The sequence below is a fragment of the Solanum tuberosum genome, unplaced genomic scaffold, assembly GCF_000226075.1.
Source record: "Solanum tuberosum cultivar DM 1-3 516 R44 unplaced genomic scaffold, SolTub_3.0 scf00014, whole genome shotgun sequence".
In the NCBI taxonomy this organism is placed as follows: Eukaryota; Viridiplantae; Streptophyta; class Magnoliopsida; order Solanales; family Solanaceae; genus Solanum; species Solanum tuberosum.
Genome location: NW_006238939.1, coordinates 2,934,888 through 2,948,458, shown reverse-complemented (window position 1 = coordinate 2,948,458; position 13,571 = coordinate 2,934,888). Strand labels below are relative to the sequence as shown.

General features: G+C 30.0%; 1 long non-coding RNA gene and 2 pseudogenes across 1 annotated transcript; 1 reads left to right on the top strand and 2 right to left on the bottom strand.

Annotated features, from left to right (window-relative positions):
* Positions 1-4,592: 4,592 nt before the first annotated feature.
* On the bottom strand, positions 4,593-5,444 carry LOC102587333 (zinc finger protein CONSTANS-LIKE 4-like; annotated as a pseudogene).
* A 100-nt stretch (positions 5,445-5,544) lies between these two features.
* LOC107062865 (uncharacterized) lies at positions 5,545-7,289 on the bottom strand. Its single transcript, XR_001474908.1, has 3 exons — positions 7,135-7,289; positions 6,533-6,645; positions 5,545-5,900 (listed from the first exon to the last, which is right to left on the bottom strand). It is a non-coding gene; the product is annotated as an uncharacterized lncRNA (long non-coding RNA).
* A 4,357-nt stretch (positions 7,290-11,646) lies between these two features.
* On the top strand, positions 11,647-12,578 carry LOC102587002 (probable protein phosphatase 2C 55; annotated as a pseudogene).
* Positions 12,579-13,571: the final 993 nt, after the last annotated feature.

The window sequence follows — 13,571 nt, the reverse complement described above, 5'->3', positions numbered from 1 at the left end:
CAGAAACGCAATTTATACAATTCTGTTGTATAAAGCGAGAGAGGCGAGCAGAGAGGGAGTGAGCGAGAGAGGAGAGTGGCGAGCGAGAGTTTGAGGTTGAGAGGCGCTGGCAAATAGTTTGCTACAAGACACAATTAAATCAAAGTGTGATTATACCATTTAATTTGAATTAATAATTTGCCATTATGTACAATTTTCCCAATTATTAATTGGATTAAAATTTTTAGTGGGTATCCTAATTGGCAAGACTACGTGGCAGAATTAGTGCCATGTGGCTTGCCAAATCACTTCTGTTAAGTCTTAAGGGTAATTGTGGTCTCTTAGGATAACGGCAGGGGCATCTTTGATCCTAAAATGTAACTGAGGTATAAGTGGTCTATTTCGCATAGTTCAGAGGCAATTTTGACCCTTTTTCGATAAGAAAATAACTTTACTAATTCAACTCTTAAAAAACTTTGTAAGAATTTTACAAACAAATGTGACACTTTCAAAAGGAACTAATGGCAAGGGTAATATAGGAAAATTTTAAATAATATTTTGTTGATTTAGTAAGGTGAAACTAATATGAGACAACTATTTTTAGAATAATAGTCAATTAATTTGGGACGAAGGGAGTATCATGGAACTTGAAAAGTTAGACAATTTTTTATATGATTTTAAAAAGATTTTAAGTTATTAGTATTTTCTTATATAATTTTAAAAATAATACATATTACTCTCTTTATTTCAATTTACGTGGCATATATATAATTTCAAAAATTAACCATTTTTATATGTCTTTTATATATATTAAATTATTATATATTATAATTTATAATATCTTTTTAATGTAATTTTCATATCATATATGTTATTTCTCGTATCCCAATTTATGTAGCATTGATATATTTTTTTACAGTCAAGTAATTTTTTATATGTATTATTTTTTTAAAATTGTTAATTATTGTGATTTATAAATTGATACCAATAGAATTTCGAAAGTCAATTAAGTTTTTTTTGTATAACTTTTAATATTTAAGTTGTTAATCATTGTGATTTATAGTTATTTATACATTTTCAGATATATAACAAACTTAAAAAAAGACATAATATTTCAATATTTGATTTAAAAAAATTAAAGTAATTATCATTGTAAAAAATGATTTTGCCATAAAAAAACAAAATGAAAGAAGTTATGAAGTAGAAATAAAGGGAAGGAAATGAAGTTGGTATTCAAAAATAAAAAGTGGGACCTATATGTTATTTATATGCCTATAAGTTATTTATAGGGAAAAATGTCTAAAAAATATTTTAACTTTGGCCGAAATTGTTGTTACGATATCAAATTTTATGGAGGACCTTTTACCGAAAGATTTTATGATGGTTGAGGCACACCATGTCATAGTTGTATGACGGATTATTTTAATAGATAAAAATTTATTTTGTGGATCCATATCTTTATAACTTTTTCATTTCTCTTCTCACTCCTCCACCCCACCTTTTATTTAACCCCCATCTATGTAGAGTACTTTGTAAAATTTTAAATATATTTTATTACACAATAAAAATAATAACATCCTAAAATTAGTAAGTAATTTATTATCTTTTTGCGCATTATTTCTCCAATTCTTCAATAGAAAAATAGTAATGTCCAAAAATTAGTAATTTATTTTCTTTCTTGTTTTGATAATTCATAATGTTCATTTGTTAAAAATCAAATAGAGATAAATATATTAATATTAATTTAGATTATAAGTCAAATAATTACGTATTTAAAAAGAAGTTAAATTAAGATTTGTGCTCTTAACCCCATACAAAATCAATTGTATTATTTTTAAGACAAAAATAAATAGTTATTTAAAATTACTTGTAAATCAAAAATATTAAAATATAATTTTTTTATTTTTTATTTTACTTTCTCTATTAATTTATTATTTTTTGTTCTTGAAATTCAAGCTATAAAATATTTTTTATTATATAAACATAATAAGAATTGCAACTAATAATATTTTATGTTGAATTGCAACTTAGTGAGAAGGTTATATTTTTGAACAAACACTATAAGTTGCAATTCTTATCATGTTAAATATTAATTAAATTTCGCATAGCTTGAATTTCAAGAATAAAAATATATCATATAAATTGAGAAAGTGTATGTATGTAGGAGTTTATGGATGATTTTCGATTTTGAATTACACGAAAATAAAAATAAAACTTATGTAATTATTTGTCAAGATTACGGATGGTTTTTCTGTTATATTTTCTTGTTGGATAATAATGGATACATTTAAGTGTTTACGAAATTAGAAAATTATGAAATTATTGAGAAGAGAAAAAAAATTGATTTTATACTCCTTTCATTTTCCGTATTAGTTATTTACTTTTTTATACGTTCTTTAAGAAATTATTAATAAAAATGATAATTTACTAATTTACTCTTGGGATAAGGGTCTGAAAAATATCCCAACTTTGGTCGGATTTGCTGTTGCGATACTAAACTTTCATAAAGACCTATTACCTCCTTAGACTATTTAATAGCGTATTTTTTACCCCCTGGACTATTTAATAGTGTATTTTAAAGGTATATATGTGCCCACGTGGACACATTACTATTTATAATTTTGCATTATTTTTTATGTCCACGTGGGCAAATATATATGTTTAAAATACGGTATTAAATAGTTTAGGGAGGTAATAGGTCATCATGAAAGTTTAGTACGCAACAACAAATCTGACCAAAGTTGGGTATTTTTCAAACCCTTATCCCTTTACTCTTTAAGATATATTTTTTACAATTTTACAAATTTTGTTTATAATTTCAAAAAGAATAATGGCTAGGGTAATGAAAAAAAAATAAAAAAATGATAGTTTAATTTTCTTAATAGATAAATAATTAATTATTTTTAGTAGTTTAGTTAATTAATATAGGATAGAAAAATAATACCAAATGTTAGGAGTATGATGAATTAAACTAAATTTTATACTTTTAAAATTATTTAAAGATAAGAAAAATAGCAAAATTAGAAATAATGGTTTAAAAAAAAGGAGTTGAAAAGTTAAAAGTAATGGGAAAAAGTTAAAAAGTAAAAGAGAGAAAATTTTGGTCCATTTTTTTTTAAAAATGAGACCCAATAATCCACTTGTCAAATTATAAAAGGAGGCTCATACAACTTTTGTATGCCACCTCATACTATCCCTCAACCACCATAAAAAAAAATTCAATTTACCCCTGCACTATTTAATAGTGTATTTTAAAGGTGTATATGTGCTCATGTGGACACGTTATTATTTATAATGATGCAATATTTATGATATCCACGTGGACACATATATACCTTTAAAATATACTATTAAATAGTGTAGGGGGTAAAAAGTTATTTTCAAAGTTTGGTATTGTTAAAACAATTTCGGTCAAAATTCAAATATACATCAGACATTTTTCCCTTATTTATATGTATATGCATTAATAGATAGAGGGGAAATGGCGAAAAAGAATGGCCCACATGCATGGAAACGGGCAAATTTTTGTGGCTGAAAAATAAAATGCAGAAGGACTTTTACGTCCCAAATTTTAAAAGTACAATGACAAAATAGCTAAATACAACATCAATTAAGTATTAACATTAAAAGAATATTAAAAATTATCCATATTACCCTTGGCTAGGGAAGCAACCATGTCGACGAAGAGCTGCTTCCCTAACCTCTATATATAGTAGTAAAGTAACTAGACACGGGCCCAACATTTTACATTTTCCATGTTGGGTACTCGGTAAAGTCATTTGGAAAGGTATAATAGTAAAAAAAGTATATGCAGAAGAACATAATGCTATAGTAGTAAAAAAAGTATATGTAGAAGAACATAATGGTACGTCTACTTTATAAATGTGCAGATATTGTCAATATCAAATATCAATCATGTATTGTTATCAACCCTCAATCAAGGAGAGTACCTTCAAAATTAACATAATTGATTGAAAATATAACATAACTTTAAATATTTACAGATATAATTTTGCAGTATAAATTAAATAATACATCATTAAAAAAAAGGGAAAAGGACGAATTTACCCCCGAACTTTGATAAATGGTACGTCTATGCCCTCCGTTATACTTTGGGTCCATCTCAGCCCCTGCCGTCCAATTTTCGGTACACACATGCCCCTCTCACTAACGGTCCCCTCATCTTATACACGTGTCTTAATCCTAATCAACTACCCGTTTGACCATTGTTTTTAACCCATAAACTAACAACCCCCCCCCCCATAAACCCATACCCACCCGATTCCCTCTAAAATATCCTAAGTTAATTAAAATACCCAAATCTTCTAGGTCTCTCGTTCCTATCTATAATGCATTGTTAAACAAAATTAAATACAATTTTAATACAAAATTTATCCATTACAAATTTCTATTTTTTTTAATAGTGTTTTGAGCTAAACTTACAACAAAAACAGCTACTGAATTACACAAAATGGGAAACAAAATTAGATATATAAACACATAGTTACGATCCTCCTCACTAATAACAACATGAAGAAGAAAAAAGAAAAATAAAATTCGATTTTTTCTTCGATCTCTTTTTAAAACTAAGGGATAATAAATAGATATAAAAACTAAAACGATGGAACGATGCCCTATGATGCAATCGGCGGCGATGAGTGAATCGATTTCAATTTCAGTACGTTTAGCGAAATCTCCCTTTGATTCTGTGTCGAGTCTCAGCATAAGCTTCTCTAGAAGAATATCGAATCGTCTTCTCGAACTTTCTATTCTTCCTCTTCTCTCTATACCTCATTACCCTTGCTTCTCTGTCTAAACCGGAAACTGCATTCGGCACAACGTCGGCGTCGGCACCGGCACCAGCACCGGCTGATGAGTTCATCACAAAAGTGTTTGATACATCCGTCATCGCACTGTGGTCCGGTACAACTCCGACGTCAAGAGATGATGATGAAACCTGTTAGTTAAACAAAAGCAAAATGAGATCGATTCACGTGAAGGAAGTAGGAAGAAGGAAATAGACGAGAGAAGATACAAATGCATACACTTTGGCTAATGGATTGAGAGGTGAAATTGTACATGTAAGGTTTAGATCCAGCGAAATCGATTTCGTAGGTAGGGAATCCATCAACAACTGGACCTGGTAAATGAGTACTTGTTTCGTTGTTGTTCTGCACTGGCACAACTCCGTCGAAGCTGCAATGGCCGTGTTGATGTTGTTGATGATGAAGAATATGCGATTTTTGCTCACATGACATTAGATCTATATCTAAATACGAATCCATATCATTAAACAAGTAATAAATCTGATCATTCCCTTCTTTCAGCGTCGGAAGGATCCACGACGCTGCTTCAGCTTCTTCCTCCGGTTGAGAAGGATTCTCATCAGTACTATCAAAGTACTTCTCATCATCAACAACATTAGCATCAACATCATCACCGCCGTGAGATCTCTCACCAGTACTATAAAAGTACTACTCAATTCTCATTTTTCAACTCTATTGTGAGAGGAACGAGAGACCTGGAAGATTTGGATCTTTTAATTGATTTTAGGATATTTTTAGAGGGAATCGGGTGGGTATGGGTTTATGGGGCGGGTTGTTAGTTTATGGGTTAAAAATAATGGTCAAACGGATAGTTGATTAGGATTAAAACACGTGTACAGGATGAGGGGATCGTTAGTGAGAGGGGCATGTGTGTACCGATAATTGGACGGCAGGGGCTGAGATGGACCCAAAGTATTACGGAGGGCATAGACGTACCATTTATCAAAGTTCGGGGATAAATTCATCCTTTTTCCCTTTAAAAAATATTAATGTCGATGTGAAAGAACTTTCCATTGGACTGAAGAGTGGATATTTCTCCATCTGCTTAATTTGTCTTTAACAGTCTTCATGCCCAACAATCGACATACTTTGAACCTAGGTTATAAGAAGGGAAAAAATTTCCTTAAATAAACACCTTTATAGAACTTTATTTTTGACAAGACATATTAGAGTTGAATAAGCTTGATTGTTCTTCAAATGAATTCTCTCTACATTTTGGCTGTGATAGTGTCACCAAGAGATGAGGAAATTAATCATTGCCTACACTCTTTAAGACATGACCAACATGGAAGAGGTTTACATATAGTAATTCCTCAGTCCCAATTTATGTGATATTTTTTATTTTTCGAGAGTCAAACAATTTAAGTTTGAACGGGAATTTACGCATGAAATCTTCAATTTTTTGAAATGAAATTTATATATTTGTAAACTACGTAAAAAGTATTATAAGTCACAATAATTGATAATTCAAAATATTTAAAAGATGTATGAAAAATTTACGGTCAAAGATAGAATTGTTTGAATCTTGAAATCTGAAAAGTGCCACATAAAATGGGACGGATGGAGTAATATTTTAACTCCTTTACCAACAATGGCGATGAACTTAGAATCACACAACTTACCTCATAGAGAATCAGTGCTACCTTTTTTTGTCTTCTTATTTTGATAGATAGATAAGAAGTACAGATTAGACATAAATAAAATATTCTAAAAATTCAGATGTTTACCTTTTTGCGAATAAAGTTTTCCCTCCGCTGTATATATAATACTAAGAAATAGTAATAATAAAGAAGAGGATTGTTTGTTGTCAATGCGATCCACAAAGCTAGCTAAATGTGCTCTGCACTCAAAATCACAGAATATGTATTTAATCCAATGCTTCAGCTTCAAACTTTCCAACTAAAGAAGAGATGGAAACATGAATTAAATCTATTACTCAAAAGATTATAACTTAGTCCAAAGCATACAAAGTCAAATCAGATTAATAAGTAGATCAATAAGAAAAGAATAGTCTTCTAAAAGCTCCCTCATAAAATTAAGCTTACTGCACTGACAGAGGATACCAATAAAAAATTAACTAATAAATATATAAAATCAATTCAAAAGAAATGTGCAAGTACATAAATATTAGGAATTTCAGCATTATGCAAATAATTTAAATTTAAGAAAGCTTTTTATATGGAAACAAAACTCACAAAGCTAACCTGTAAATTATCAGCATAATAATTATGTTCTCAGAAATGATATATATAATGTGATCACATTTAAAAAGGGCACCAAAATTTGAAACGGGAAATAGTAATATTTGCTGCAACCCACAAAATGATACCTCAAAAAAAGAACATGAAGTCTAATAATTAGTTCTTGTTGAAAACTAAGCACACTTTGTCAGAGAAAATGATAGATATAAAGACACTGAAATCTTAATGTGGTGAAGAAACAGAAAGTTATTACATGCCAGGAAACTTATGTCATACACCATATATGTAGTACTCCCTCCGTCCCTTTTTAGTTGTCCACTTTAGAAATGGCACACAGATTAAGGCAACAATAATTAGCACAGTAAAGTTACAATTTTACCCTTATGACAATTTTCACTTCAAAATTACAACCACTTCTTTGAATTCAAGTGAAATAAATTGGAGGGAAACAACATACACTTTTAGAAATTTTCAAGAAGTGTAAATAAGGGTATAATAGGAAAAAAATTGTTGTCCTTTCTTGATTTGTCAAAATGGACAACTAAATAGGGACAACTAAAAAAGGAAATATGGACAACTAAATAGGGACGGAGGGAGTAGCAGTTAGCAATTAAATCAAAAATATACTTACAGTAATTTATGAAGCATTAGTAGGTGGCAGTTACACAAATTGTTAGACAAGTTTGGACACCAACCATTTATATATATAGTTTATCTTGAGTCTATTGATTAAGTATTAACTAATGACACCACATTTAAAAGTATTAACTCTTCAACTCACATATATGTGAACCTCACTCAAAAGATAACTTGTAAGAATTTCTTATCATTAACTTAGTAGTGATTTCAAAATTATCAAGTTGTCAGATGTACTAACTTATCATTAAAAGAAGCTCTTTATTGTAGATGTTAATTATAGGTCTTGCAACATTAGGAAGCTATGTCTGATTAGCTTATTTGGAAGCATTAACTTATAATTTCATGGGTTTTTTTATTATTATAATAAGTTTATCGGGTTATAGGTTGAACCGCTAAGGGTCATTTGGTTGGAAACAAGTTATCTCAAAATTAATTATCCTGAGTTTTCCTGGGATAAGTTATTCCACCATATATATGGAATAACTTATCTCATCACTAAGGTATAAAGAGTGGGATAAATAGTTCCAAAACTGCCTAATACCTCTAACCAAATGCAAGATTTTATCCCTAGAATTTCTTATACCTCACACCAAACAACTCCTTGGGGAAATAGGACAATTCGAGTCCTAAACTGATAATCCTAAAGTCCAATAGTGCTAAATCGTTCTGAACCATTACATCAAAAACACAATATGGAGAAATCAATAACATTTTTTTATTCGATTTATTGATTTTACCTGAAATATGTGCAATTCTATTGTCACTCATAATATCAATTTATCATAACATAAGAGATCAGAAACCAAGAAACTGTTATTCATTATTCATTCAGCTTTCATATGGTTTGCGGGAAAAATCAAACTAATAGACTAATGCAAAAATATGATGAAAATTTTCAATGAACACCTCCTCACTTATTTCTGTTCAGGAAAACATTAATTGTTCAGAGATCAAACTTACATGTAATTATAAATACTTCGTTCTCGACTGACTCTGTGAATGCATACAATTAAAGTTCTCAGCTGAGAGTAAGAAGAGCTCCATCAACAACTTTGTGTGCTTGGGAGTAAAAAAAGACTAGGGTTGGTTCATCTTGTAAAGGCGAAGCATTGTAAATTCAAATTTCTTTCTTATCGAATCAAAACAGTGAACAAACCGTCTCTCTACTAAGATGATTACTATTAAGTCAAACAATATGGATAACACGAATCAAATTGTTCTACATTCAGAAAGAACAAATGCGGTAACTTTGAGAAGAGTATTTCAAAAACATGATCATCTATAACTATAAAATTATCATTAATCTATAGCTATGATGTTTTTTTCAAATATATTAACAAAGAAGAGTGAATGAAAAAAACTGACAGGAGATGAAAAAAGAGTTTATTTTATTCATCCATAAAAATTATTAGATTCGGTGTTAACATCAAGGGAAACCCGCAGCTGCTATCCTTTGGGTGCGCACAGGGTAAAATCCCCGCTCCTATGCAATAGCTCGCAAACTAAAAAAAAAAAAAAAAGGGACTTTTTTAAAAAAATCAAAAAGAAGTCTAATGCACATGAAATCAATACTCATTGTTATCTGATCCTAATAGATATTTTACACACAACATACCTTTCAAAGAAAAATTAAAAAAAAAACATAGCAACCAAAAGTTAAAGGAAAGTTGAAAGAAAACTATAGTTCACTACATTTTGCTATTTTTTTTCTCTATTTTAAACTTGTAAGATCTTTTGGCTGAAACAAAAGGGTTAGAAGAGAACTTTCATTAAAAGATTATGCTGAAAATAGCCAAAAAAAAAAATCGTATAAAAGTAACAAATGCTATTTTTTCAGTAAAAAGTTTCAAATTTCTTCCCTCTATAGGCATAAGAATATCACCAAGAACAATAACAACAAGGAATTCAGTCATCAAATCGAAAATTGTTAAAAGAACGCAAATACGAAAGAAAAGAAGACCGAGATTAAAAAAAAGAAAAAAGATTCGAGCAATATTTGAGAGAGAATCATACATGAAATTGTAAGAAGACAGAAGAGAAGAAGAAAAAAACTCAGAGTAGAGATTGTGAAAAGTTTGAAGGAGGAGATGGGGAAAAAGTACTCTGAAATAGCAGATTGCATTTAAAGAATTATACAAGCAGAAAACTAAAACTAAATGTCAAAAGAATTGCCAACATCGCCTGAATATATAGACCTGTAACTGATAGCTGGACATTATTCTATCTAGCAGTAGTGATTATTCTGAAAGAAAAAATATCAATCAGCAGTGGATCAAATGTATCTTCAAATCTAAATTTTAGGTAACAATTGAAACTTAACTGATAAGAGAAAAGGAGTTTAGAAGAGACTTATGATTATTTTTGCAAATGGGGAGTAACTGAGTTAAATCTGAAGCGTTGTCATGGAGGAACTACTCGGGCAAGAGAAATGCAGAAGAGAAACGAACGTGAGTAGACCATAGTTGTCTAGATGTTTCTATACCTTTAAAGGTGGACAAAATATCTAATAACATTTGTAGAACATATAAGCAAGGAGGATATCATTGACGTTGATAACGAATTTAATAAAAGTTGTTGCCTGTTTACATCAAATGCAATTTGTATAGAAAAACAGCTAGATTCGAATGAAAATCAACATTTATCGTCATCAACATCGATCACCAAATAGAATAACTTGATGGTTTAGTTTTATTTGAAAGAATTCTCGAGGATAATAATTATGTTAATAAAAGAGCAACTGTAAAGGAAAGTGTACTGTAAGAAAAAATGAATAAGCTCACACAAGTTTTTGAGTTAGATTTCAGTGTGCGAAGTGCGAAGAAGATGAGCCCTTATTTATATTATATACTAGACCTTTAGCGGCGACAAAATATCAAACTATAGCCATTAAAGGTTCTAAGTGATTTCTAGTGGCGACTAAGGCTAGCTGCAATAGTCATTCGCTAGTAAAATCTTTTTTTTTCAACAAAAAAATATGATAATTAATTTTCGGTTGCAACCTAATTTTCTAAAATAAATAACATATACTATCAATATTAAAAACATCCAATATTATTATGAAAATCATCAAAATTACTTTCCGACTCAAATCTCCCACTACATAATGCATTATTGTACATTTTATGCATTTACATGTCATAAAAATAAAATATATAGTGTCTTCAAACTTCACCTTGATCGATATCATTTGTGATTTTTTTAAAAAACAATGAAGAAAAAACACAAAATCATAATTTAACGTTAAAAATCAATGAAAATCTTTAGTGACGATATTCTGGGATTTTGTGGTGACTTTTGTTCCTGCTAAAGGTCTATTTTTTCGATGTGAATCCTAGTTATTCCAGCTTGGGTTGTGAACTCTTGAGGATATTTGTAGTCTATTAGGATAACGGCGGGAGCATTTTTTATGCCAAAATATAACCAAAGGTATAAGTGATCTATTTCGCATAGTTTAGCGGCAATTTTGACCTTTTTTCCATTTATATATATTGATACTAAGAGTTTTTATGGCAATATAACAAACGGAGTGATAATTAGAGAGCACAACAATGTTCTTATTTGCAAATTTATGTTAAGATAAAATCTCACTTTCTTTTCACTCCCTTACGCAGGAGGATTACCTTCTTCTAGTTGTTTAGACAATTTCCAAAAACTTTGTTCCCCAAACCTATTCTAAGTATGATTTAATTACTATATGCTATTTTCTAAATATTCCATATTAAAAAGTTACCAAAAGTTGTTTTTCCATAACATCTCACTTAGATAATTTCCAAAAATATAACTTTGTTTCCCAAACCTGTTCTAACTTCTAAGTAGGATTAAATTAATTACTACAGGTTATTTTCTAAATTTTCCATATTAAAAAGTTACCAAAATTTGTTTTTCCATAACCTATTCTACATAGAATTGCAACGTAATGTATGTATATATATATATATTAGTTATAACCCTACTTCCATTACATAATTTTTACTTCCCAAAGTTTTTCAATCAACACAACAATGGCTGCATGTATTTCATCATTAGGTCATGATCAATATTCTTCCAAAATAAAATTCGATAAACTTTTCAACTTGTCACGCTATAAGAGATATTTCGACTTCTCTTCTCATGCAATTAATTATGATAATCCGGAAAATCATAGTAACAAGAAACTCAAATTTAGTCATGATGATGAATTTAGTAGTAACAAGTTACCATGCCTAAAAATGGTGGTTGGATCTTTATACTTACCTAAAGACAATCCAAACAAGCCTTTAGGTGAAGATGCACACTCCATGCATGAACTATACCAAACTATTGGTGTTGCTGATGGTGTTGGTGGCTGGGCACTACAAGGGATTGACGCTGGAATATACGCGAGAGAGCTTATGAAGAACTCATTTATCGCTACATATGATGAAGCAATGAAAGGTCATGTGAACCCTAAAAGGGTTCTTGAAGAAGCATACAAAAACACAAATTCAAAAGGATCGTCTACTGCTTGTATTATAACTCATAACTCGGTGAAAAATACTATAGTTACTGCTAATGTTGGTGATAGTGGATTTTTATTAATCAGAAAAGGAAAAATTATATACAAGTCGCCAATACAACAACGAGGATTTGGATGTCCGTATCAATTGGGAAACTGCAATTCAGATAATCCTAGTGTTGCTCAGGAGATGGAATTAAACGTTGAGAAAGATGATATTTTGATGGTCGGGACGGATTGGATGCTTGATAATATATTTGAAAGTGAGATAGAGGAAATTGTTGAAAGAGCAATAGACCAGAAGTTGAAGCAGAGGAGTTGGCTAGTCAAATTGGGAACATTGCTTTGTATAATTCATTTGATAGATTTGCAGATGCACCATATGCTAGAGCATCTGAGGGACGACATAAAGGAGGAAAAATTGGTGATATTACTGTTATTGTTGATTATATACAATAATAATTAAATTTAGATGTAGTAATAAAAAAATAGAATGTTTTTGTTACGTTGCATATGAAGCACAAAATGTAATATGCAAACTTTATTATATAATGCAAATGTTATATTAAAGACAAATTATCTTGATGTTCGAATCAATTTATGCACATCTCAATTCAATTAAATATGTACATTGAGGCAGAAGAATATTCACCCAAACCCTTTCAATAAAAAAATTACACTATAAGTGAACTTGTGTATCCTCCACTTACATGTTACTCCAATCAAATATTTTGTTGCATAGATATTGAAAGTGCACTAAAAAAATCTACTTGTAAAGCACACTCGTCACTATTCTTTAAGTACTGATCATTTATTCTATGCTACATAGTCCAAAATTAATACATTATCAAGTAACTAACATTAATACAAAAGCAAATTTTGTAACAATCTCAATCAAAATTCAAAAAATATTGGAGCAAATAATAAAAGAGCATGTAGTTACTCCACAAGATGTGTGAGCTTAACTTTTGTAGTAGCAGAACTCTCCAAACAGACCTTGAACAACCACTTCCATCTTCCCTTGCTTAAGTTCAAGCTCATCATAGAAGACCTTATTTTCTTCATCATTTTCAAAGTGATTGAAAAATTCCATGTACAAATATATAGTCTCATTAGTATTATAAATTAATAATAGTCTTAATCTACGTGGTGATTATTTACTGGTTTTGTAGTTTTGAGGACGCACACTTATTAATAGTGATGATATATATATATATATATATATACACACTCAACTACCCCTTACCTTGAAATAGAAATTCATCAAATGAAGGGTGTTTAGATGTTGCCCCCTCTAGCGCAATTTATGTGACTTACTTTCCTTTTTAGTCAGTCCCAAAAAAAATAACACATTTCTACATTAAGTACAATTTAATTATAAAATATCTATTTTACCCTTAATAAAATAATTTACAGCCACACAAATTTCGGACCACAAGTTTTAAAAGTCTT